This window comes from Artibeus jamaicensis, unplaced genomic scaffold (assembly GCF_021234435.1).
Source record: "Artibeus jamaicensis isolate MK-2021 breed Jamaican fruit bat unplaced genomic scaffold, CSHL_Jam_final contig_76, whole genome shotgun sequence".
In the NCBI taxonomy this organism is placed as follows: domain Eukaryota; kingdom Metazoa; phylum Chordata; class Mammalia; order Chiroptera; family Phyllostomidae; genus Artibeus; species Artibeus jamaicensis.
This window is the reverse complement of record NW_026521954.1, coordinates 9234622-9257395: the sequence shown is the minus strand read 5'-3', so window position 1 is coordinate 9257395 and position 22774 is coordinate 9234622. Positions and strand designations below refer to the sequence as shown.

The following is a 22774-nucleotide window of genomic DNA, read 5'->3' as shown; positions in this document are numbered from 1 at the left end:
GGAAAGTCCCAGAGGGGAATTCTTTGTATCACATCATATCTAGGATGCTCGCTGTCCTTGTGATTTCATTGTTGATGTTGGCAAGGAGCACCAGGCTGATGCAGTATTTATCAGGTTTCTCCATTTAATATTATTCTTTCTTCTACACTGTACTTTTTGGAAGGAAGTGGCTAAGCACAGACCACACTTAAGTACTAACTACTTATGCTCTGCCCTCTTGGAGATGTATCTTCATAAGTTGTTTGGAATTCATATGCATGGGGAATTCATCTTTCCTTCCTTATTCATTCATTCATTCATTCATTCACTCATTCATTTGTTTAATCATTTTTATCTCAGTATAGATTCATGGCTACTTATTTCATACCTCCAGTCCTAATCCAGTACTACTTTAGCTATTTTGTCCCACAAGTTGTTACAACTTTGCTGACTGGAAGCTTTTCACTCTGTCTCCAGTGCCATTGAACTTGGTAGCCCCAGACCCTCATCACTTCTACACTTCTTGCCCCTATCACTTTCTTGTTTTAAAAGATGATTCAGACTCATCTTGTGTATTTTCTGCCTCAGTACTAGAATAAGTCCTTTCCCAAGAATAATGTTGTTGTTGTTTTGTTACATATATGTTCTTAAATACTTTGGACTAGTTCAGTTGAAGTGTTATCATTTGTGTTCATCTTTGTATGTCTTGGACTCACTCATGTTTAGTCCCATTTTGACTCATATATTTGTTTCCAAAAATGAGTTACTTTTGCAAATTTTTCATCGCAGAGGTAACTATGTAGTCATTTTATCTTCTGTTTCTCTAACACTACTTTTTATTGATTCCTATTATTTCATGGGCATTATGATAAAAGGTTTTTTTTTAATCAGTTATGTCCTTAAACTCTCCACCTCCTGTTAATTTGGTGTTATTTATCAACTTTTTCTAAGTGAGGAAAATAAGGCACAAGGAGATTAGGGAACTAAACCAAAGTCCCTCAACTAGAAAGTGGTCAACAGACTTGAGTGATGGACTTGATCCAAAGCCCAAAGCAGACTCAGTCTTGACAAATGACATGTCTCCTTAAGCTTTGTGTCTGGTTTCCTTCACTACCCATGGGTATTTCTGGTAAATGTGGTTGATTCTTGATTCCCACAAATTGCAAATTTTTACCTTCCAGTTGTAGAGATTCACCCTGCTCTTTCCCTCTCCTACCTTTGGTGGCTGTTTCCACTGTAAATTGCTCAGCTGACTTTCCTCCTGGTGGAAGGCAGACCCCTCGGGTCTTACCTTATTAACCCCCAACTATGAACTCTTGAATATGGGCAAACAGACCATTTTCCTTTGAAGAGTCCAGTGGATATATTCCACATGAGAAAAATATAAGTAATAACAAAATTAACAGAATTTTGTCAAATTAATGAAGTTTAAAAGTTTGTAAAATACTGATCCCCTTACAGAGGGAACTTGAATCCAAGATTGGGCTTTGAAATCCAATCTCCCTTTTCCACCATCACCTAGGCAAAGTCAACAGTATTCTTTCCTCCTTGCTTATGCCCACTCGTCACTGTAAAGGCCAGACAATCTTTCTCCTGTTTTAAACCAATAGCTAGAATCTGCAAGTCCTCTAGGTGAGCCAGCACTCAATTTACTAGGCCTCTGCCCTGATTCAAAATAATTTCCTTGGAAATTTCCTCATCCGTCCCCATTTGAGAAACAGGAGTTCTTATATTTCCAGTCAACTTCTATACTAAAAACTCCTATCCTTTGGACTTTCGAAGTGCTCTACCTTAGAATGCATGGCATTTCCTGAAGGAATTTATCTTCCCTTCTTCATGTAGCTAATTAGGTTAAGCAACCAGACATCGTTTTACTGTGCCTTTTGTCCAGCATCCTTCAAAGTATCGTAACACTGCTGTAGATCTGGCTGGTTGTTGGAGACCCGGCATGCTTAAGGTATTTCGGGAATGTAGCATTTGGGGGATTTCCAACTGATAAAGTAGCTAATAGCAAAATTCATTTTGTATATATTTTCCCTTATGAAACCTATTCAGCTTTTAATTTTGATTCCAAGTTTTTTTCTTAGCTCACTCAAGATTGGAATTTAATAATAATTAAAAAAAAAACATTCTCCTAACTCTATTCATGGAGCAAAGGATTGTTTTGATTTATTATATTAGACATACCCTGAAGGGCTAAACAAGTTCAGGAAATGCATTTAAACAGATCAATAACCCTGAGTCTCAGAACAATCACTTGGTATACCTACCACCCCAAGAAACCTCCTGACCCTGAGTTCTGACCTAGACTTAGTTTGAGAATACGTCCTGCTACCCAGAGGTTTTGGAATGGAATGCGCCTCTTAGTCTCAGACATATCTGGGTATTTCTGAATGCTGGTGTGTGCGTAGTCACAGGTTTTGAGTATTTAAAGAAGCTATTCACATGAACTAGAACATTTTTTGTTACAAATGGTAAATACAAAAGAGCTAGATTAAACCGTCAAGAAGAATTTCCGTTTGTTTTAAGTGTATGAACACAGGTGTATGGGGGTTTTTGTTTGTTTGGTTTTGTTGGTCTTGTTTCATTTTGTTTTTTGGGTGGGGGGGTGAAACCGAAGGGAGGCAGTGCAAGAATGCTATAGGAAACTGAGAGACTTTAAGAACCAGAGTCTTTCTCTTCCTCCCTCCTCCCCATAAAGCCTCCCGCTCCTCTCTGCTTCTTCCTGTTCATCTGCTTCCTTCTCTCCCTGCAGGTCAGTTTTCCCTGCTTCTCAGTTCATAAGGAGCCATGTGGCTTCTCATGTGCTTTTCCATGTCTACTGTTAAGAGACTAACCCCACCTGAGACTGGTATTTCCCGTTTTCAATTTTAAATCCCAAAGACAGAATCCCTGACTGGCTCCGTTTGAATCATCCGCCTGTATCAGAGCTGTACCTCAAAGCCTCAGGTACAGACTTGGTGTCCAGAGACCAATCAGGTGAGCCACAGTTGGGGCATATCATAGAAGCCATTCTGGGTAGAGTTGAAAGTAAAGACGTTTACAGGTATTAGAAAGGACAATAAGTGGAAGTCAGAAAGGATTCCTTTCACACCAGAAATGCTAAGAGCAAACAGAGACTATGTCGTCAATACCTTCTTCTCCTAAGGCACCCACATGAGTGAGCGTCTGGTCACTAGGGACCTGACAGTTGCTTGACTCATAAGCTGGCAGTGTTCCTGAAACGTGAATAAATGTGCTATGTCCTTTGTTGTTAAATGTAACTGGTAAGCAATGCTGTCACGATTGCTGCGGTAATCAAATCTGGATCTCTCAAAGGCACAGGGCTTCACCATTAAAACCATCAACAATTCATAATGCATTGTAAGTCTTCAGTTCTAGATTGAGCTTCATGAAATATTGCAGAAAAATTATGTGTGAAAAGGGAGAGAGTGAGAAAAACTAATAAAAACACAATGAAAAAATAATTTGATAAAATGATCATCTTGCTCAGTTTTCTGATTTCATTATGCGATTTGATGTTATTTAATGTGCCTGGAATTATATGCTATCTACATAAATTTCATATAACTAAAGAATTGGTTTCCGATAAAAATTAGATATGTGTGTTTTTATTATACTACAATGAATTACTTACACAGAACTTTAAAAAATATTTTATTTTATTTTTAGAGAGAGGGGACGGGAAGGAGAAAGAGAGGGAGAGAAACATTGATGTGTGGTTGCCTCTCATACGTCCCAAAATGGGGGGACCTGGTCTGCAACCCAGGCATGTGCCCTGACTGGGAATCGAACTGGCAACCCTTTGCTTCACAGGCCTGTGCTCAATCTACTGAGCTACACCAGTCAGGGGTACTTACACAGAACTTTTAATACTGTTTATATGCATTTAATAATTCAAATTAGTGTATTGAATTTATATTTCTTTGAAATGAAAATAGCTATTAGAATCCTTAAAAATACACTTTGACATATAATACATATAACATATACAAAACACACACACATAATTTTATTTGATTCTTATACTGTTGTACCTTTTTTTTAGATGATAATGCTATCTAATTGAGCCACTCAAGTAAAAAGTGGTAGACCGAGAGGGCTTTTCCTTTTTTCCCTTTTATTTTATATATTGTACATTCATGTAATTTTTTAAAAATTATGACTTTTGCCCTGGCTGGTGTAGCTCAGTGGATTGAGCGCAGGCCTGTGAACCAAAGGATGGTAGTCTGATTCCCAGTCAGGGCACATGCCTGAGTTGCAGGGCAGCTCCCAGCAGGGGATGCACAAGAGGCAACCACACATTGATATTTCTCTCTCTCTGTCCCTCCCTTCCCCTCTAAAGATAAACAAAATTTAAAAAAAAATAGGACTTTTGTTAGAGCAGCTTTAGCTTCATACCAAAGTCAAGGGAAAGGTAGAGAAATCTCACATTTACTGCTTGCCCTTACCCATTCCTAGCTTTTCCCACTAACAAGCACCCCTCCCGAGTGGCTCATTTGTTATAATAGATGAATCTACATTTATACATATACATAAATCTATATATCTAACAATGTGAAAATCATATAGTAATTTTCCTGTTGAAAATCAGCATAACTAATGACCAATCTATAAACAGTTGGAGGATATAAACTACAAATAATGTGTAAGGTATGTGGACTAAATAATTCAACTTGGTTTTTGGCGAAAGTATTTGGGCATTCATAGGCAAGAGTGAACTAGTTTCTTAAAAGTTGGCACCTGTTCTTTTATTTTAAAATTCATATATATTCGGATATTTTCTAATTTCTTCTTTTGAAATACCCTTTGAAGCTTGCTCAACTCATTTAAATTCAATTAATCTTGGCATGTGGCCATTCTTAGTGAGTATACTTGGTTTCTAGTAATAGTCAAAATTCATCTCATGTAAGTGTTAAGCACTTAAATTAGAAAATTATTTTAAGCCAAATGTGTTGTGCCTCTAAATTAACCAGACAACTTCACTCCTATGGCTCACACTCTAGCTCTAAGAGCAAGGCACAGAAATTAATTTCAAAATGCTGATGAGAACATTGAAATTATTAAATAAATATAATAACCACTTTAAAAATTAACAACACATATTTGGACGTGATATTTATAATACATTTGCTTAAATTTTCACTTTCTAGTAGCCGAATCCACCTTACTTAAAAAAAATATCTTAGCTTCTTGCAGAAGAGGAAGTGTGACTGAGATTTACACATTCTCAGGCATGCTCTTTCTAAGCTCTCAAAAACAGGTCACTTATTTTCTCCGTTAGTACTATACCATTTTTAAAAACGATTTTATAGTACTATTCCATATTGTAAGAAAACCCTGAATTCAGGTAATTGCTTGTTAATTTCTTCTTCTCCCTCTCATTCTTCTTGCAGCTCTTTAAAGGATGTACCACAATGTTTCTTCAACATCAGCTGTGTGGAGAATGTCTGCTGGGCATGCTTAGACTTGTCTATACATCTTGGCATATACAATTTGCATAGATTTAGAGAGAATAGGACTGCAATAAGTTAAAGTGAGTGGGGTGCACACTGCAGGCACAACAATTAAGGGGACTACATCATTTAATAATCAAAATAAATCACATTGAAAAGCAAATTATAAAACAAATCAATGCTCATGCAGAAAGCCCATGATGTACAAAAATCAAAATTTTAAATAAAAATGGATATCTGCTTCTTTGTTTGTTCTTTTGTTTCCTCTGCATTATAGTGCAAGGAATCACTCCTTTTTAATCAGCCTGAAGTTCCTGGACTGGGTAGATGTTATGTCTCCTCTGGGTGGGTTCATGAGCGTTGATAATGTTGTGAAAATAGATTGAATAACATAGGCTGTGATACATAGGTATATTGTCATATTTTTATTGTAGAACTTTTATTAACTTTTTCCAATTAGTTTTAAACATGGGAGAGTATTATATTTTGATAAGTGTATACAAAGAAGAACATTTTCCTCCAGTTCCAATGTTTTCTCATGGCTGCCTTTTTTGTTTTGCTACTCAGCACTGGTACAGAGTCATGTTTTCAGCTCCTCGAAGGTTGTATGTGTGGTATTGACAATCATCCTGTGTTATATTATATAATGTAGAGTCAGATAGTACCGTTGGTGGAAATCAACTTGAATATCTGTTGAGACAAAACTGTTATCATTTACTTCAGATTGATTTATTCTTTCTGAATAATGTGAAAGTACCTAAAGGGCAGAGATAATAAGGAGGCATAAATATCAAGAGATAAATGCTATGCTGTGCCATTCCAAACAGAAAATTCTGTCTGCTCTTCGACAGTTAAATAAGTGTGCTGTTTAGTCAGCACATGACCTGAATCACATTATTTACAATTCAAGTATTTGTGTCTGCTGTGAATCTTGTTTGGGCTGTTTAGTCTAAAATGGTTTTCCTTGTTATTTCTTGTATACTGTATACAACCTAGATTAGCATAATCACTGTGATTAACATTAATTGAGGAGCAGAAATGAAAATGGTGTCTGAAAGCCATTTTCATTTCAGTTTGGCTGATATGTACAATGGTAAGATTTTCTACTACATAAATACTTAAAGGGTAATATTTGACTTTAGTTCTAAATCTCTGAGACATTAAGTGGGAGAATAAAATTGGGAGCATAGATGAGTATACAAATATATACTGGACAAATATGTAGATGGTATCTATAAAGAGATATACATTGCAATATTAACAGATTTACTAAGAGGCACTATAATATGGTTATCAGCAGTACAGAATTTATACTGGGGATGTGGCCTGCAACCCAGGGATGTGCCCTGACGGGGAATCAAACCAGCGATGTTTTGGTTCGCAGGCCTGTGCTCAATCCACTGAGCTACACCAGCCAGGTAGCAGTACAGAATTTATAACAATGCTAAGACATTATCCAACCCTTTCTTTGTTAGCTATGTAACTCTAAGTTTCTGCACTGAATCTCTCTGGAGCTCAGTTTTCTTTTTTTGTGAAATGTGGATAATAATGTAACTTTGCCGGTAAGGTGGTTTCAAGACTTATGTGAAATTCTATAGGCAGAGTTTTTGATGTAACATTAAGCAAATGATAAGTGCTTTCTAAATATCATCTATGCTCTGCCGCTTCTCTGAATGTTTTTTTCTGTTTCCTGGCTTAATGTTATATCCTTGTTCACAGTTCTGCAATTTATTTCATATTCTTTATATTAATAACTGTCATTGTTTATAATATTACTGACTTTTCTAAATTTTCTTTCCTTTTCGTGCCTGTAGAGAGGTTCTGAAATTCTTTGTAGGTTTTCCTTTCTTCATCTCCATACGTGTTGTCCCATTTCTAATCCAAAATTATTGCAGTAAGAGCCAGGGTTTTCTTTGAAAGCAAAAATTATAGCATGTGTTAAATAAAAAATGGCTTCCCACTGTACAGTTCAAACAAATTTAAGTTGGATAAGCCTATCACAAAAATTCAGAGTATCTACATTCCAAAATATCAATTTTGGAAGTTCAGGCAGTGTAGTTTAGCATTAAGTGCTAATAAATATATGTAAGGTATATACAGTATATAATTTATATGAATAAAATTTATGTATCACTTATATGTAATTTATATAAATAAAAGTTACATATAATTTATATAAGTAAAATTTATATATACATATTTCAAAAGCTTAAAAACCAAAATAAGAAAGTAAAAATATTTGTTGGTTCAATTTTCCTGATAATCACATATCTTCTGTGACAGATACTAATAAAGGAAGAGAAAGTTGTAAGACTACTTATCACACAGGAGTTATAGTAAACTTCAATATCGTGACTATAGAAGAGATCATTTTTCTATGTTATCGATCACTGGTAAACATCCACTAGGCTAACAAACATTTCCTAACCATTGTTTTCCAACATTAAACACAAAATGTACCATTTAAAATATATATTTTTCTTTTATACAACAATTACTTCGAAAGTGAAAAATTGATAGTGTCAGTTTAGCTATTTGGCAGTATCATAAAGAAACCAGAATTTTCCCACCTTTTTACTCTATGATTCTTAGACTATTGGTCTTTTAGTCTGAAGTTTGTTGCCTCATGGTTGTAAGAAGGCTGCTGCAACTCCAGATATCATGACCCCATTCCAAGGGAGGGATGCAAGTAGGATATCTTCTCATGTAACATTCCTGTTTGTGAAACTATTTTTGAACAAACACCATTAACTGAATGTTCCTTTATCTCTCTCCTGGGAAAAGAAAACTCGCCACTCCCTAAGCAAGTTTTAAGCTTACTTTCTCTGAGATCAAATAATTTCATCTTGAATATACAAATGTATGCTATAACAGTATAAAACCAAGAAAAGAACATCAAAGCTCTGTCAGCATGGCAGTGGAATGTGAGGAACTCACACGCCTGCTGCGGAGGCCCTGCGGCAGGAAAGAGGAGGAAGCATGAGCTTCCCAAATAAACTGTCATCTGTCTTCACCTTAGCTTCCTAGTCTCACTTTACATGATTTTTTCCATTTGGCTGTAAAAATGTTAGAAACCAGCTCTGAGGTGTGGCTCGATTGGCCACACTGGTTCTGAGGTTGGGCATCATCCCATAAAGTGAGGGGTCACCAGTTTGGTTCCTGGTCGGCAGGCTGCCTGGGTTGTGGGGCAGGCTCCCACCCCACTTTGGGGCACACATAAGACATAACTAACCGATGCTACTCTCACACATCAATGTTCCTCTCCCTGTCTTACTCTCTCCCTCTCTTACTCTCTCCCTCTCTAAAAATAAATAATAAATAAAATCTTTAAAATGTTAGAAACTGTTAGAAAACATTAAAGGGCCAGTAAGTCACAGTCAATGCTTTTTTTTTTTTTTTGATTGAAGGTATTTCTAAAACTGAGGTTCCGTTGGAGATAGAGGTCTTGAGTACTCAATTTTAAATACCATTACCTCAAAAAGAAGTAACTTAAATCTCTTAATATCCCATAAGTAATTAAGGAAAATGAAGAGCAAAGACAAAATACACACAGGAGCATGATCTAGTGAACACATAAGATACAGGTCAAACATCTTCAATGTTGGTCATGATGTTGGCTTTAAGCTCCTTGGAAACCAACAGGAAGAAGAAAACCGATCAAATCAAGATATTTATAGTATCCATAAGGCAGAAATGAAGTTCTGGCTCACAGAAAACCCAACTACTCTGGAAAAATCCAGACGTGTTTTCCCCATGATTCCTATTAAAAGAGCAACATATAACCTGGTGAATCATAGTTTCATTAACACCTTTATAGCTAACACATTGCTGCGTTTCTCAGGGGCAATTTCTTACGAGCTTCTTCAATTTGAACAATAGCAAACTACCTAACGCTAATTCAGTAAACATGTTTTTTTTTGGTTAAGGCCCATAGACCTGGCAAATAATGAAACAAGAAGGATCAGAGAACAACATGTAATAAATCTATTTCCCCCTCTCCTTTGGAAATTCATCTTCATAAATGAGAGTAACAGACACAGGAAATGTACAAGCAAATTTATCTCGCCTCACAGTTGACAACACATTTGGTCTGTTTTGGTTAGTTTATTACTTCTAAAGTTCTCAAAGTTTTAACAAGCTCATATTTTTTCTTAGGTTTGTGCTGGTGGGATTTCAACATCTACTAAACAACACTAAAAAATATCGAAGTAGAAGAGAAACCATAAGTTTCAAATATTTTTCAGAACAAACTAGGGATGTCATTTAATTGTTATTTTTATTTTAAATTATACTTTTAATAAGTATTTTATAAAAATTTAAAAAAATTTTAGTATTCCAAACCCTGCTGAGCAATAGTATGTCAAAGGATTACCTTTGATCCTGACCAGTGAGTTTTATATCTTTAAGGAATTAAATATTTAGGGAGTTAATTCATCTTCAACCATTAGTTTTCATCTCAGGTTAAATGGTTTGTCTCTTTGACTTCATTTCAAATTACTGGGACCTGAATTTAGACATCATTTGGCAAAAGATAGAAATCTCAAGGATCCAGGAACCCCAATAATGAGTCTCTCATGTGCAGGTGACCAATCAGGCTGCATAAAGATCATCTATTCAATAAAAACCTTTGAACCTTCCATGACACGTGTGAAGGCAAAACTAGACACAATTCATAAAATTCAGGAGATACATTATTCTTTTTTGAAATAAAAATTTATATAATAAATATTTCTAAACTTTAAAATTGATCCCTAAGTTTGTTTGGTTTATTCATTTGTAAAGGTAATTCTTTCTGAAGATGTCATCACTTGCTCATTTAACAAGGAAAAGGACTCAACATTTTGACTAAGTTATTGACTGCCAATCTATTGCTCATCTCCAAATTTACCTTGGGAACACTAAAACATCTTTGGAAACTTAAGGGGAAAAAACTACTATTTGGTTACCTAAGCAAATTACAAATGTGAATAAAGAAATACATGTTACTTTCAAAAGGTCAACAAAATTGCAGGTGCAAAATGGCAGTTGCAACTAATTAACCTCTTGAGCAAGGAATTGCTTGATTGCAGGTGCAATTAGTGAAACACAAAAAACAAGGGATGGTGTAGTTTTGTGGGAAGTTTAATGTCAAATTGTATGAGTTTTCAAACTGAATTGCACTGAAATTATTAAAAGTACCAACAATTATACTGGCCTACATTGGCTGTCATGGTGTATGTATGATTTGTAACAATAAAGAAAAAAATGTTGGTGTTTTTCATGTACAATCTTCCTTTCAAATAGCTTTTAATTTTTCAAGAACAATCTTTCTCTATACATCATCATGACAAATTATAAAAGAATAAACTTTTGATGTCTGAATCAGTGCTTACCTCCATTGTGAAGAATGCAGATTCAATAGACAAATCTGTTTCTCCCTCATCCCAATTTTTTATAGTTAACCCTTTTATTTTTTATTTTTTAAAATATGTTGTTTATTTATTTTTTAGAGAGAGAGGAAGAGAAGGATAAAGAGAGGGGGAGAAACATCAATGTGTGGTTGTCTCTCATGACCCCCACTGGGGACCTGGCCCACAATCCAGGCATGTGCCCTGACTGGGAATCGAACCTGCAGCCTTTTGGTTTGCAGGCTGGCACTCAATCTACTGAACTACACCAGCCAAGGCTCTTTTCTTTTCAAATGAAAATAACAATAGAGGGACTATCAGAAGGAGCATAGGTGTATAAATTTTCATTTATGTCCTTTCTTTCTAGGAATTCAATTAAAAAAATCCATTTCAAGGACAACTGGAAGATATAATTCACGGGTTTGTAAATAACATTTCAAATAAGGCAAAATACTGAACTGGAGTAAGTAAACTAATTTAAAAAAGGAAGAGTGGAAAAAGGACCAAGTGGTAGAGGATCTCAGAAAAGCAAAACATACTCCCTGCAGGTCAGGGCATAGTCTTATACATCTGAACCTCTGCGAATAATACTAGTGGTGGAAATCTCGGTGGAGCAGGCCAGCAGGAAAAGCACTCCTGGGCCCAAAACAATCAGAAAAGAGGGTGCAGAGCTATGCAAAACTTAGTAAAGTTCCACTGTAAGATGTCTCCTTCACAAATCAAAGAAAAACTTTGGTTTGTGAAGCTGGGAAGTTAGCTCTGGTGTCTACTTTCCATACAATTTATGGAAAACTTGTGGCAAAGTGCTAGTCAAGAAAAAGACAGCTCACTCAATGAAGGGCGGTGGGAAAAGCAGCAAGCACTGTGTCAAAACAAAGGTACATTAATAAGTTAAGTAAAGAAGACAGAATGTTTAAAAAGCTAAAGCAATTAAATCCAAATTCATTGTTTTGAGAAAGTAGATAAAAATTATAAACTAACATTTACCTAATGATTTTTAAGAAAAGAATAAAGCACTCACCTGTTTGAAAAACAAATATAAGGAAATGCAAAATCTCAGAAGAGCGATGCTAGATTACAGCATGAAATGAAACAAGAGCAGTAAAATCAGAATAAAAAATTATAAAATAAATATCATTATAAAAATAAAGGAGGATTTAGGAGCGTGAAGGGGAACCAGAATGCAGGTAAAAAAAATAAAAATGAGAAAAACAGAAATAGAGAGAGAAAAATGATAATTATAGAAGATGACTAGAAGAGGCTCAATATAAACAAGTATATGGTACCGAAAGAAGAAAAACAAAGATTATGCAACTTAATGATTAGTGTATTTAAAGTATAGAAGGTATATCAGGAGTGCCAGCCAAGATGGAGGTGTAGGTAGACACACCGTGCCTCCTCGCACAACCAAAATAAGGACAACAACAATTTAGAAACAAAAAACAACCAGAACTGACAGAAAATTGAACTGTAGGGAAGTTTGACAACCAAGGAGTTAAAGTAAACACATTCATCCAGACCAGTAGGTGGGGTGGAGTCAGGTGTCCGAGCAGACAAGAGTCAAGGCAAAGCAGTGGCTGGGGGACCCCGGGTGAGCAAGGAGGCAGCTGGTGAACCCATGGGGGCAGCGGATGGTGGAGGGGTGCAGCACACAAGGAGGCTGGTGAGCCGAGCGGTCCCATTCATGTGCAGACAAACCCAGTCAAACTGAGAAGTGAGACAGACCGTGCAACCCAGGGCTCCAATGCAGGGAAATAAAGCCTCAAAACACCAATTGAAAACACCTGAGGGGGTTGAGGCAGTGGGGGAAATTCCCAGCCTTACAGGAGAGTTTGTTAGAGAGACCCACAGGGTCCTAGAACGTACACAAGCCCCCCCACCAGGAATCAACACCAGAAGGGCCCAGTTTGCTTGTGGGAAGCGGGGGAAGGGACCAAAATCTGGCAGAGAGTGGAGCAAGCGCCATGGTCCCCTCTTGGATCCCACTGCCACATACAGGGTCACAACCCAGTGACTGGGTTGCCCTGCCCTGGTGAACACCTAAGGCTCTGCCCCTCACTATGTAACAGATGTATCAAGACAAAAAAAATGGCCCAAATGAAAGAATATATCAAAGCTTCAGAACAAATACAACTAAGGGACAAACACATAACCAACCTATCAGATTCATAGTTCAAAACACTGGTGATCAGGATGCTCACAGACTTGGTTGAATTTGGTAGCAAATTAGATGAAATAAATGAAGGCTATGCTAAGTGAAATGAAGGAAAATACACAGGGAACAAATAGTGATGGAAAGAAAACTGGGACTCAAATCAATGGAGTGGACCAGAAAGAAGAAAAAAATGAGCAAACAGAAAAGAATGAAGAAAAAAGAATAAAAATAAATGAGGAGAGGCTTAGGAATCTCCAGGACACCTTTCAACATTCCAACATCCGAATTATAGGGGTACCAGAAGGAGAAGAGGAAGAGCAACAAGTGGAAAAGTAATTCGAACAAATAATAAAGGAGAACTTCCTCATTCTGGCAAAGGAAATAGACTTCCAGGAAGTCCAGAAGGCTCAGAGAGTCCCAAAGAAGTTGGACCCACCAAGGCAAATCATAATTACATTATCCAAGATGAAAGATAAGGAGAGAATCTTAAAAGCGGCAAGAGAAAAGGAGACGGTTACCTACAAAGAAGTGCCCATAAGACTGTCAGCTGATTCTCAAAAGAGACCTTACAGGCAAGAAGGATCTGGAAAGATGGATTCCAAGTCATGAAAGGGCGGGACCTAATTCCAAGATTGTTCTATCCAGCAAAGCTTTCATTTAGAATGGAAGGACAGATAAAGTGCTTCCCAGATAAGGTCAAGTTAAAGGAGTTCATCATCTCCAAGCCCTTATTATATGAAATGTTAAAGAGACTTATCTAAGAAAAAGAAGACAAAAAATATGAACAGTGAAAGGACAGCAAACTCACAGTTATTAACAACCACACCTAAAACAAAAGCAAACTAAGCGGACAACTAAAACAGGAGCAGAGCCACAGAAATGGAGGTCACATGGAGGGTTAGCAACAAGAGAGTGGGAGGAGGAGAGAGGGGGGAGAAGGTACAGAGGATAAGTAGCATAGATGGTAGGTAGAAAATAGACAGGGGAGGGTAAGAATAGTATGGGAAATGTAGAAGCTAAAGAATGTATAAGTATGGCACATGGACATGAACTAAAGAGGGGGAATGTGGGTGGGAAGGGGGGTGCAGGGTGGAGTGGAGTGAAGGGGGAAAATGGGACAATGTAATAACATAATCAATAAAGTATATAAAAATAAATTATAGAAGTGTGTGAACATGAAACTCACCATACATTTCAATGAAAATACAATGAAATTTAAAAACGTTATTGTTAGGTCATGTGAGGAAAAAAAATGTCCTGCTATGGTCAACATCAAAATACATCCTAATAAAATAAGTAATTTAAAGATAGAATTTATTTAAGGGGAAATTAAGAGCTGCCTTATTTTCCTAGCAAAAGCCAACCACTGAAATAAGGAAGAAACATATATTATACTGTACTTAAGAGAAAGAGCATGTACCAAAGTTTTATATCCAGCCAAACTGTCCTTCCAGAATAAAGACTTCTAAAAGCAGTTTGACCATGCATGAATCCAAACTAAATCAGCCCGAGACACCATTTTTACCTATTATATTAGCAAAAATCCAAAAGTATACCAACACACTCCTGAACTAGGAGATAAAATTCATGCATTGAATGTAGGAGGGTAAATTGGTGCAGTCTCTGTGGAAGTTACTTGAGCAAAATTAATCAAACCTGCAGATTCCTATCCACTTTAATAAAACAATTCTGCTTCTAGGAATACATTCTATAAATACTCTTCTACTATGAAAACCATGCATAAAAATGTTACTTACTCAACATTATTTGGCAAAACAAATATATGATAAATAAAACAGATTTTTATCAAAATACAACTATGTAAACAAATTGTGTTTCCCCACAAAATTGTCCATATAGCTATGAAAAATCAATGAGGGGCTATGTACTGATATAGAAGGACTGCTAAATTATATTCAGTGGGAAAAAAGGTGAAGTTCAGAATAGTGTGACTATTATTCTATCTTTTAGATTAAAATATATAAACTGTTATACTAATATTTGCTTCATAAACACAAAAAGTTTAATAATAATGGTTCCTGTACCTTTAGAGATAGCAGGGGAGTGGGTGGGTTCGAGATACAGCTGAGAGGGATACTTTTTACTCTATACATGTGACACTGTGTTTTTTTAATTTATTCAATTACCTATTCGAAAAGTACAGAAATATACACGAGTTGTCACAGAATTAAAATGGATGAGTACTGTTCTAGATACTTTTCTCTGAGATAAAAGTACCTACAGTAAATATAGTCCAATCAATAGAACAAGCAAGATAGAATTGTTCATCTAAGTTTCTAGGGCCATTTATTGGTAAAGCAAGGTGGATCACTTTAAATATGTATATAACTTTATTTTTATCTCTTAACTTTTGGAAGAGTTTGATGAGATCTTTTCAATTCTGAATAACATCTCAGTGTTTTGTTTTAGATTTTATTTGTAGGAATTCCTTAGCAGACTGTAAGCGCCACGTGGATGGCTTTGTCTACCATGTTTGTTGCACTTTTCTCTGAACCTGGAAGGATATCTCACACATAATAAGGGTTCAACATACATTTGATAAAAGAGTGAGTTCATGTGGATGTAAATGAACCAGGACTCTTAATGCCCTGGGCAACACCGTCCAAGGGGAACTGTTTTTTTTTTTTTAAGCTAATCTCCCACCCTTTCTGCCAACAGCATTTTTCCTATGGCTGTGTTCTCATCCTTGGGTTTTACTGTCTTATCCTTAGTGGGCAGTATCCCCTCTGAAAACCACTCGTATCTATGTCACTAGTTCTGATAATCTTGTACATTCTAACATGGTAATGGCATAGATTTAGAAAGAGATATCTATGGTAGTGATATTTTAGTTTTTTCTCTTTTTTTAAGTTATAACTACGTAGGAGGATTTCAGGCTGGACGGGAAGAGAATTTCGTACACAGCAGATGTGACTGAGGATGCACGGCAAATTAAACTTCTTTTGTTTTGCTTTCTTGGTCATTGTTTTGTTTTCTTGGCGTGATTGGCTTGCTGAGTATAAACCTCAATACAATGGCATTCTGTATGTCCTAGGTGGGGGCAAGTGGTGGTGGGAAAATGGAGACCACTGTACTTGAACAATAACAAAAACATTAAATTAAATTAATTAAAAAAAAGACTATCAGATACTGTCCCTGACAGGAACCTTCCAAACTCAGAAGGCAGCTCACTAACCCCTATTAAAAGCCCTCCCAATAAATGTAATCAATGTCCCTGTGATTGCTATCTCTAATACTTCTGTGTCTACTCTGTTGCCCTTCATAATAAAAGACCCTTCCACAGAACAGCTTTTCAAATGTTCAAAGAAAGTGTCCTGTCTTTTACTAAAGCCTTCTCTTTTCCCAAATGGCATCCTGTGCCTTTCTTTTTTCTTTTTTTATTTATCTTTTCAATTAAAAATGAATTTTACTAATTTTGCATGTTTTTGAGCATATATATTCTTTAATTTGTGAAATTTGATTATATTTTGGCTGATTTGGCTAAAATTTCTCCCAAAATTTTTTGGGAGAAATTTTACATAGAAATTTCATAGAGCCATGAAAAATTGGTTCATACAGAAAGATGCTAATGCAATTATGCATGCCATCTTAACAAAAGTAATTTTCATTTGTATGCTTTCAGTATATGTCAAGGAACAGATTGATAGAAATGTTAAACTTTGTAACTTATTCTTCAATTAGATGCTTGACATTTGCAGCCAATTAAAAAAATAGAAAGTAAAATCACCCTATAGTTCTAAATTTGTTTTACAATATAAACTCAAGAAACAGATAAATACTGATGTCACCAGTTTATTATAGCTAATAGAAACAAGCACTAGTGAAGAGGTACTTTATTATAACCAGACCTTGGAAAAATGCTCTTAAAATTGAATTTGTAAGACAAGAAGTATGTTATTACACTTAGAAATCTTACAATAAAATCATGTGTTTTATATATATATATAAATGTATGCATATATGTTTAACTTTATTTTTATTGCTAACACTATTACAGATGTCTCCATTCTCCCGCTTTGCCAAGTCATCTGTTATATATTTTAACGTATCCTTAGTGTTCACACTAGATTATATAGCATGTACTTTAACAAAAACATTTTATATTTCAAAATCTCCACTTACAATGTCCTATGGTTGTCAATAGTTTGAAAAGAATAGAGGCAGTTCTTCTAAAAGTGGGTTGTATTTTTAGAAAGCAGAGAAACTATCATACTGAATGACATGCCCGGGCAATAACAGCTAAACCCTAAAAAGAGAAGAATTCCTTGTTCCTAAGGGTGTGGTGCCAGCCAGTCAGCTGGCCCGAGGCCTGGCTGGAGGATGAAGCAAAAGAATCGTAGTCCTGGCTTTAGGCCAAGCTTTTCAAACGGAGAAGGAAACAAAGAAATAATCCTAGACTTTAGTCAGGCCAGCAGTACAGTACATCCCATTGTCTCCAGCAGTCTTCTCTCTCTCTTTTTTTTTTTTTTGTTCACCTCCCACCTAAAAACTAAGAAAGAAAGTGAGAACTTCTTAAAAAAAACTCCCATGGCATTTAATTGGAAAAATCTTTGGGATACATTTTTATAAGCCAGGAAGACAGATGACAGGAGGCTCAAGAAATAAAAAGGAAAAAGTAGGAAATGGCTTTGGGAGGTGAGCAAATGTATTACATTATGTTATATAAGTAGTGAGCCAGAGGACAAAAAAAGTTTCTGGAGTCTACTGATACTCAGTACTCCTTCCTGGGTGTAGAGATAGCAAATGGCAGGATATTTTATCGATATGTATAAAAGAACATTTGTATGACTCATTCTATAATGTTCTGATATAAAAAATGGGGGCATTTTAAGTAGCTGGCTAAAAAGAAGACCAGCAAGTCTTCGGACATTCATACATATTCTGATTACCAAATGCTTTTTTTTGAGCAGTGGGGTTTGGATGAATGTTTAATAACATGTACTCAACATTATATTATCATGCAGATTATTTTTAATGTCTAAAAATCTGTGCTCTACCTATTCATTGATATCTCCACCCAGCTTCTAATAACCACTGATCTTTTCAGTGTCTCCATAGTTTGCATATTACAGAATGTCATATAGTTGGAATTATAAAGTAGGTAGACTTTTCAGATTAGCTTCTTTCTCTTAATAACATGCATTTAAAGTTCTCCCATGTATTTTCACGGCTTGGTAGCTCATTTAGAGTTAGCTCTGAATAATGTTTTATAGTCTGAATGTGCCACAGTTTATTGACCGATTCATCTAATGAAAACCATCTGGATTGCTTCCAAGTTTTGGCAATTATGAGTAACACTACTATAAATATCCATGTGTGGGCATGCTTTCAACTCTGTGGCATAAATACCAAGGAGTATAATTGCTGGCTCATATGGTAAAAATATATTTAATATTCAAAAAACCATCAAACTGTCTTCCAAAGTAGCTGTGCCATTTTCAATGCTGCTAGCAAAAATAATATTTCTTTTTCTCCACGTGCTCATCAGAATTTGGTGTTGTTAGTGTTGTAGATTTGGGATATTGTAATAGGTATGAAGTAGCAACTCATTGTTTTAACTAGATGGTCTCTGATGACATAGGTGAATCATTTTTTCATATTCTTAATTGCCATTTATATATTTTATTTGGTGAGATATCTGTTAAAGTCTTGGGCCCATTTTACAATGGGTTATTTTTTGTTGTCATTGAAATGTAAGAGTTTTTTTTTTTTTTTTTTTGGTAACAGTCCTTTACCAAATTCTTAATACAAAGTCAGGCTGAGAATTGTTTATAATGATCTAAAAGACAAAAGGCTATGTAGGTAACCACATCAGGCAGAACTTACACATTTAATTTAACAAACACCATGAATATATTTACTCTGAATGGATCACATTAGTTATGACATAAAATTGTTCTTGGGGAAAATGTTGATTTGCTCACTCACTCATTCATTTATTCAATATTAATGCAAAAATTTATTTGCACAACTAAATTGTTTCATATATTTCAGGTACTATAACTAGGCCAGTGAGATGAATAAATTTATTTTAAATACTATTCAGTGGTATAAATTAATTTAAAAATAAGTATTGAAATTAATTTATAGGGTTTTAAATGTAATAATACAGTAATTTGATTCAGCAAAGGTTTAGACTCATGTCAATGTTTTACCACTATTTAATTTTCTTAATTTTTCCCAAGCATTGGACTTTTAAATATTTACCATATCTTTAACATAGTATGTCTACTACATGTACATTAAATTTTTTACTTTTTCTAACATAAAGAATACTATGAAGAGTCTATAAAAGATGTGAGCAAAAGCCATGCACAGTGACCATAAATATATGGTTCTGATGTGAAATTTAAATAATGTTATATGATAATAGTTTTACCCATAGCATGCTATTCAAATTGTAAGGTTATTGTTGTATAAAGACTCCTTACTTTGTAATAAATAATTTGAATTCTACTACAGTAGAGACTGCTACTTGTCCAATAATATTCATTGTTTTCTTAGTCATTGTAATAATGCAAATATGAATTCAACTTTATTTTAACATCTATTATAGTAGCTTAGCTTGTTGCTTCAATAATGTAAAACTCATCTCTGCTATTAACCAGATTTTGTAATGTTGAAAAATTATTTAGTCTCTTTGGATTTCAGTGGCCTACAGGTACCCTGAGGGTTTTCCCGACTCTAAATGACCACAAGCCTAACACTGTGGGCAGTTATGTGACGGCAGAAAATCTTTGGTGTTTGTCACCACAACTACCCCACTCTCATAATAACTGAAAGAACAAATTAATTTCATGAGATAATTGTATTAATGTTCTTTAGTAAGAAAAGTTTCACTTCAAAGTCTATTTCTCTCCTCATCCCCCACTAAGTGATTTATGTGACCCATTCTACATAATCTGAGTGGTTGGAATAACTAGGGGCCCAGAGTGATATGGGCATCATAAAGCCGGATGAAAGATAAAAAAAATAACTAGAGTAAAATAGAGGAAAAGAAAAACAGTGAGACCTCTCACTAAAAATGAGAAAGAACCAAAGAACAAATTTTGACATAAAGAAACTCTAGAGACACACTGAAGAAAAAGTACATTTACAGTGGATGTCTGAACATATTGTTGGTTTTCAGTAGAGCTGTTCGTGACTACCAAGTTCAACTAATTACACTATATTACTGCTAAGGCCACGGTTTAGTCCCCATGTGGGTCAGTTAACCGTGCCCTCTACCATAACCACAGAGCATGCCCCTAACTTTGGCCAGCTGTCTCTGAAATGCATGCTCTTTGTCATAAAAGAGGTCAGGTGTATATGGATCAGTGCAAATCTATTCTCACCACTAGGAAAAATTCACAAGGCAGATGGTAGGTCAGTAATGTCACTTTGATGCAGCGATTTTCAACCTTTTTCAGCTCATGGTGCACATAGGCTAATCATTAAAATTCTGAGGCACATCGAAAAATATTTTGCTGATCTGAAAAAATAGGTATAATTTTGATCAATTTATAGAACAAAAAATAATAATAGTAGTAGTTACCTACCCTTTTTGCTCCAAAGTGACTTTTTAAAAAATCAGGTGCCTATCCTTGTATAATACAACAAGCCTTTCCGTTACCAAAAATTAACTAACCAGATGCAGCCTTGCTACGTGATGTGACCAATAAGATGCAACTCTATTATGTAGCCTATGTACTTATGTTTCAAGACAGGGCATTCGAGATGGACAACTGCTGTTATGTTGATTGTTGTCATTTTTTTATTTGACAGGGAAATACTGTCAACTAAGGGAAAACTGGTAACTGCTCCTGAGTAAGTACTAAGGTATCGCGTGATTTAAATATTCCTGTGGCACACCAGTTGAAATTACTGCTTTAGTTTTTGAAGTACTGCATGCATTCTCATATTGAAAAGTAAAATAGATATTTGCTAGTTATCCAATTGTAATTAAGTATTTGGGATAGAAATCCAAGCAAATGTAGTTTAGATAGTCAGTATGGGGGCTTACGTGATTTACTATTAACACTACGACTTCAGGGTCTCAAACTTAAGTGACTTTGGTGGCAAAAGTAATACTCTGGTCTTTTAAATGAAAATAGTAGTGGTGCAAATGGTGAAGAATTGGGTAATTATTGCTGCACCCGATGTGCTTGAAAAGGATAGTAATAAAAACTCATTAATGAAATTCTTGATTTTGGGGGGCCTGTGATTCAGAGGCATCAGAAGATTATATCATGAATAGATCTTAAGTGCCTGATAACAGAAGAAAATATATTGACTTTATTTAAAAAATACTCATAAATAGCCCTGGCTGGTGTATCTCAGTGGATTGAGCACGGGCCTGTGAACCAAAGGATGGCAGTTCGATTCCCAGTCAGGGCACAGGCCTGGGTTGCAGGCCAGTTCCCAGCAGGGGATGCACAAGAGGTAACCATACCTTGATATTTCTCTCCCTCTCTCTTTCCCTTCCCCTCTAAAAATAAATAAATAAAATCTTTAAAGAAGCCATAATACTTAGTATTTTTTATTGTAATTATTTGTTTAAATGTGTATTCCCTCATAAGATACTGAATTTCACACACAAAAAGCAAAAATTAAAAAAATATTAAGACACTGGATTTCACATAAAAAAGCAAAAATGTCTTGTTCATTTTCTCGATAGTCTTCTCAATATTGTCCTCTCACTACTTTCAGTACACCTCACCCATGAATAGTAGAAACTTTTCTAGGGCATGGTTAGAGTGTAAACACAAATTATATAACAGTCACAGTTATCCATTATATTAATTTCACTTTTATAAATGTATTCACATTATGGTTTATTATGTATGTAAATCAAAAGTTTATTAGCATGTATAATTAGATATGTAAAAGCATATTCCCAGTAATAGAGATCACAAAACAAAAAAATTTAATCTCTATAAATTATAAATAAAAATAAATTTAGTCTTTTAAACTTTAAAATGGAAACTAAATGAACTTCAGTTTAGTGTACTTTCAACAGAAATATTAAGAAAAGTATTTGCTTGGTTGCTAGATTTTGTTAAAGTAGATGAAGATAAAACAGAAGTAAGCAGTAATTAAATTATACAGAAGATTCCTGATGAAATAAAACAATTCTTTACAACTTTCAGGTAATGGCAAAAGTGTTTCTGACAAGAAAAACATAATTAACAGCAGTGTTAAAACTGTGTTTTCCATTCTTTTGGCAATTCAAGTGTAGTAAGTGAAAGCATTAAGTAGAGTATTTGAGTTTCATATTGATCTGCATTTCATTTGACTTCTTTTTACTATTGTGTAAGCATGAAACTGGGAGGTTTGGGTTCGAAATAACAAATTACTATGCAAAATAAAAACTTGCTACCCCAGCAGCTTTTTGTTTCTACAAGGTTTGTCATGATGTGAATAAAAAAGAAAAAAAAAACAAAAAGGAAAGAAAAACAAGTGTTAATTCTTTAGAGACATTTCCGCACCAGATCTACAAGATCAAAAATAGTCCTTGAACATAGAATCATCTAGAAATTCAGCAGTTTGCAAATATATGCACTAAGGAGTAATTTTTTCACACTGAAATATTTTTGCTACACATCAGCAAGTCCTTGAGGACAGCCTGCTGGCACCAAAAACCTGCAGTTTGCTTTGGAAATAGCAGAGCGAATTATCACTGAGCCAGTGTAGCAGAGAACTGTGACATGGCTGGTCTTCACTGTGACTAGTACAATTGACCAAAAATTGTTTAACCACTGGCATCAAAAAGCCTGACTTCATTGTAATACCCCTTT

At 35.3% G+C, this 22774-nt stretch overlaps 1 long non-coding RNA gene across 1 annotated transcript in view; it reads left to right on the top strand.

Moving 5' to 3' along the window:
- LOC128628451 (uncharacterized) overlaps window positions 1–22774 on the top strand; it is a 35638-nt gene that overhangs the window by 2917 nt on the left and 9947 nt on the right. Inside the window, exon 2 of the long non-coding RNA XR_008392859.1 lies at window positions 20763–20804. This is a non-coding gene — a long non-coding RNA (uncharacterized LOC128628451). The remainder of the gene's footprint in view (window positions 1–20762; window positions 20805–22774) is intronic.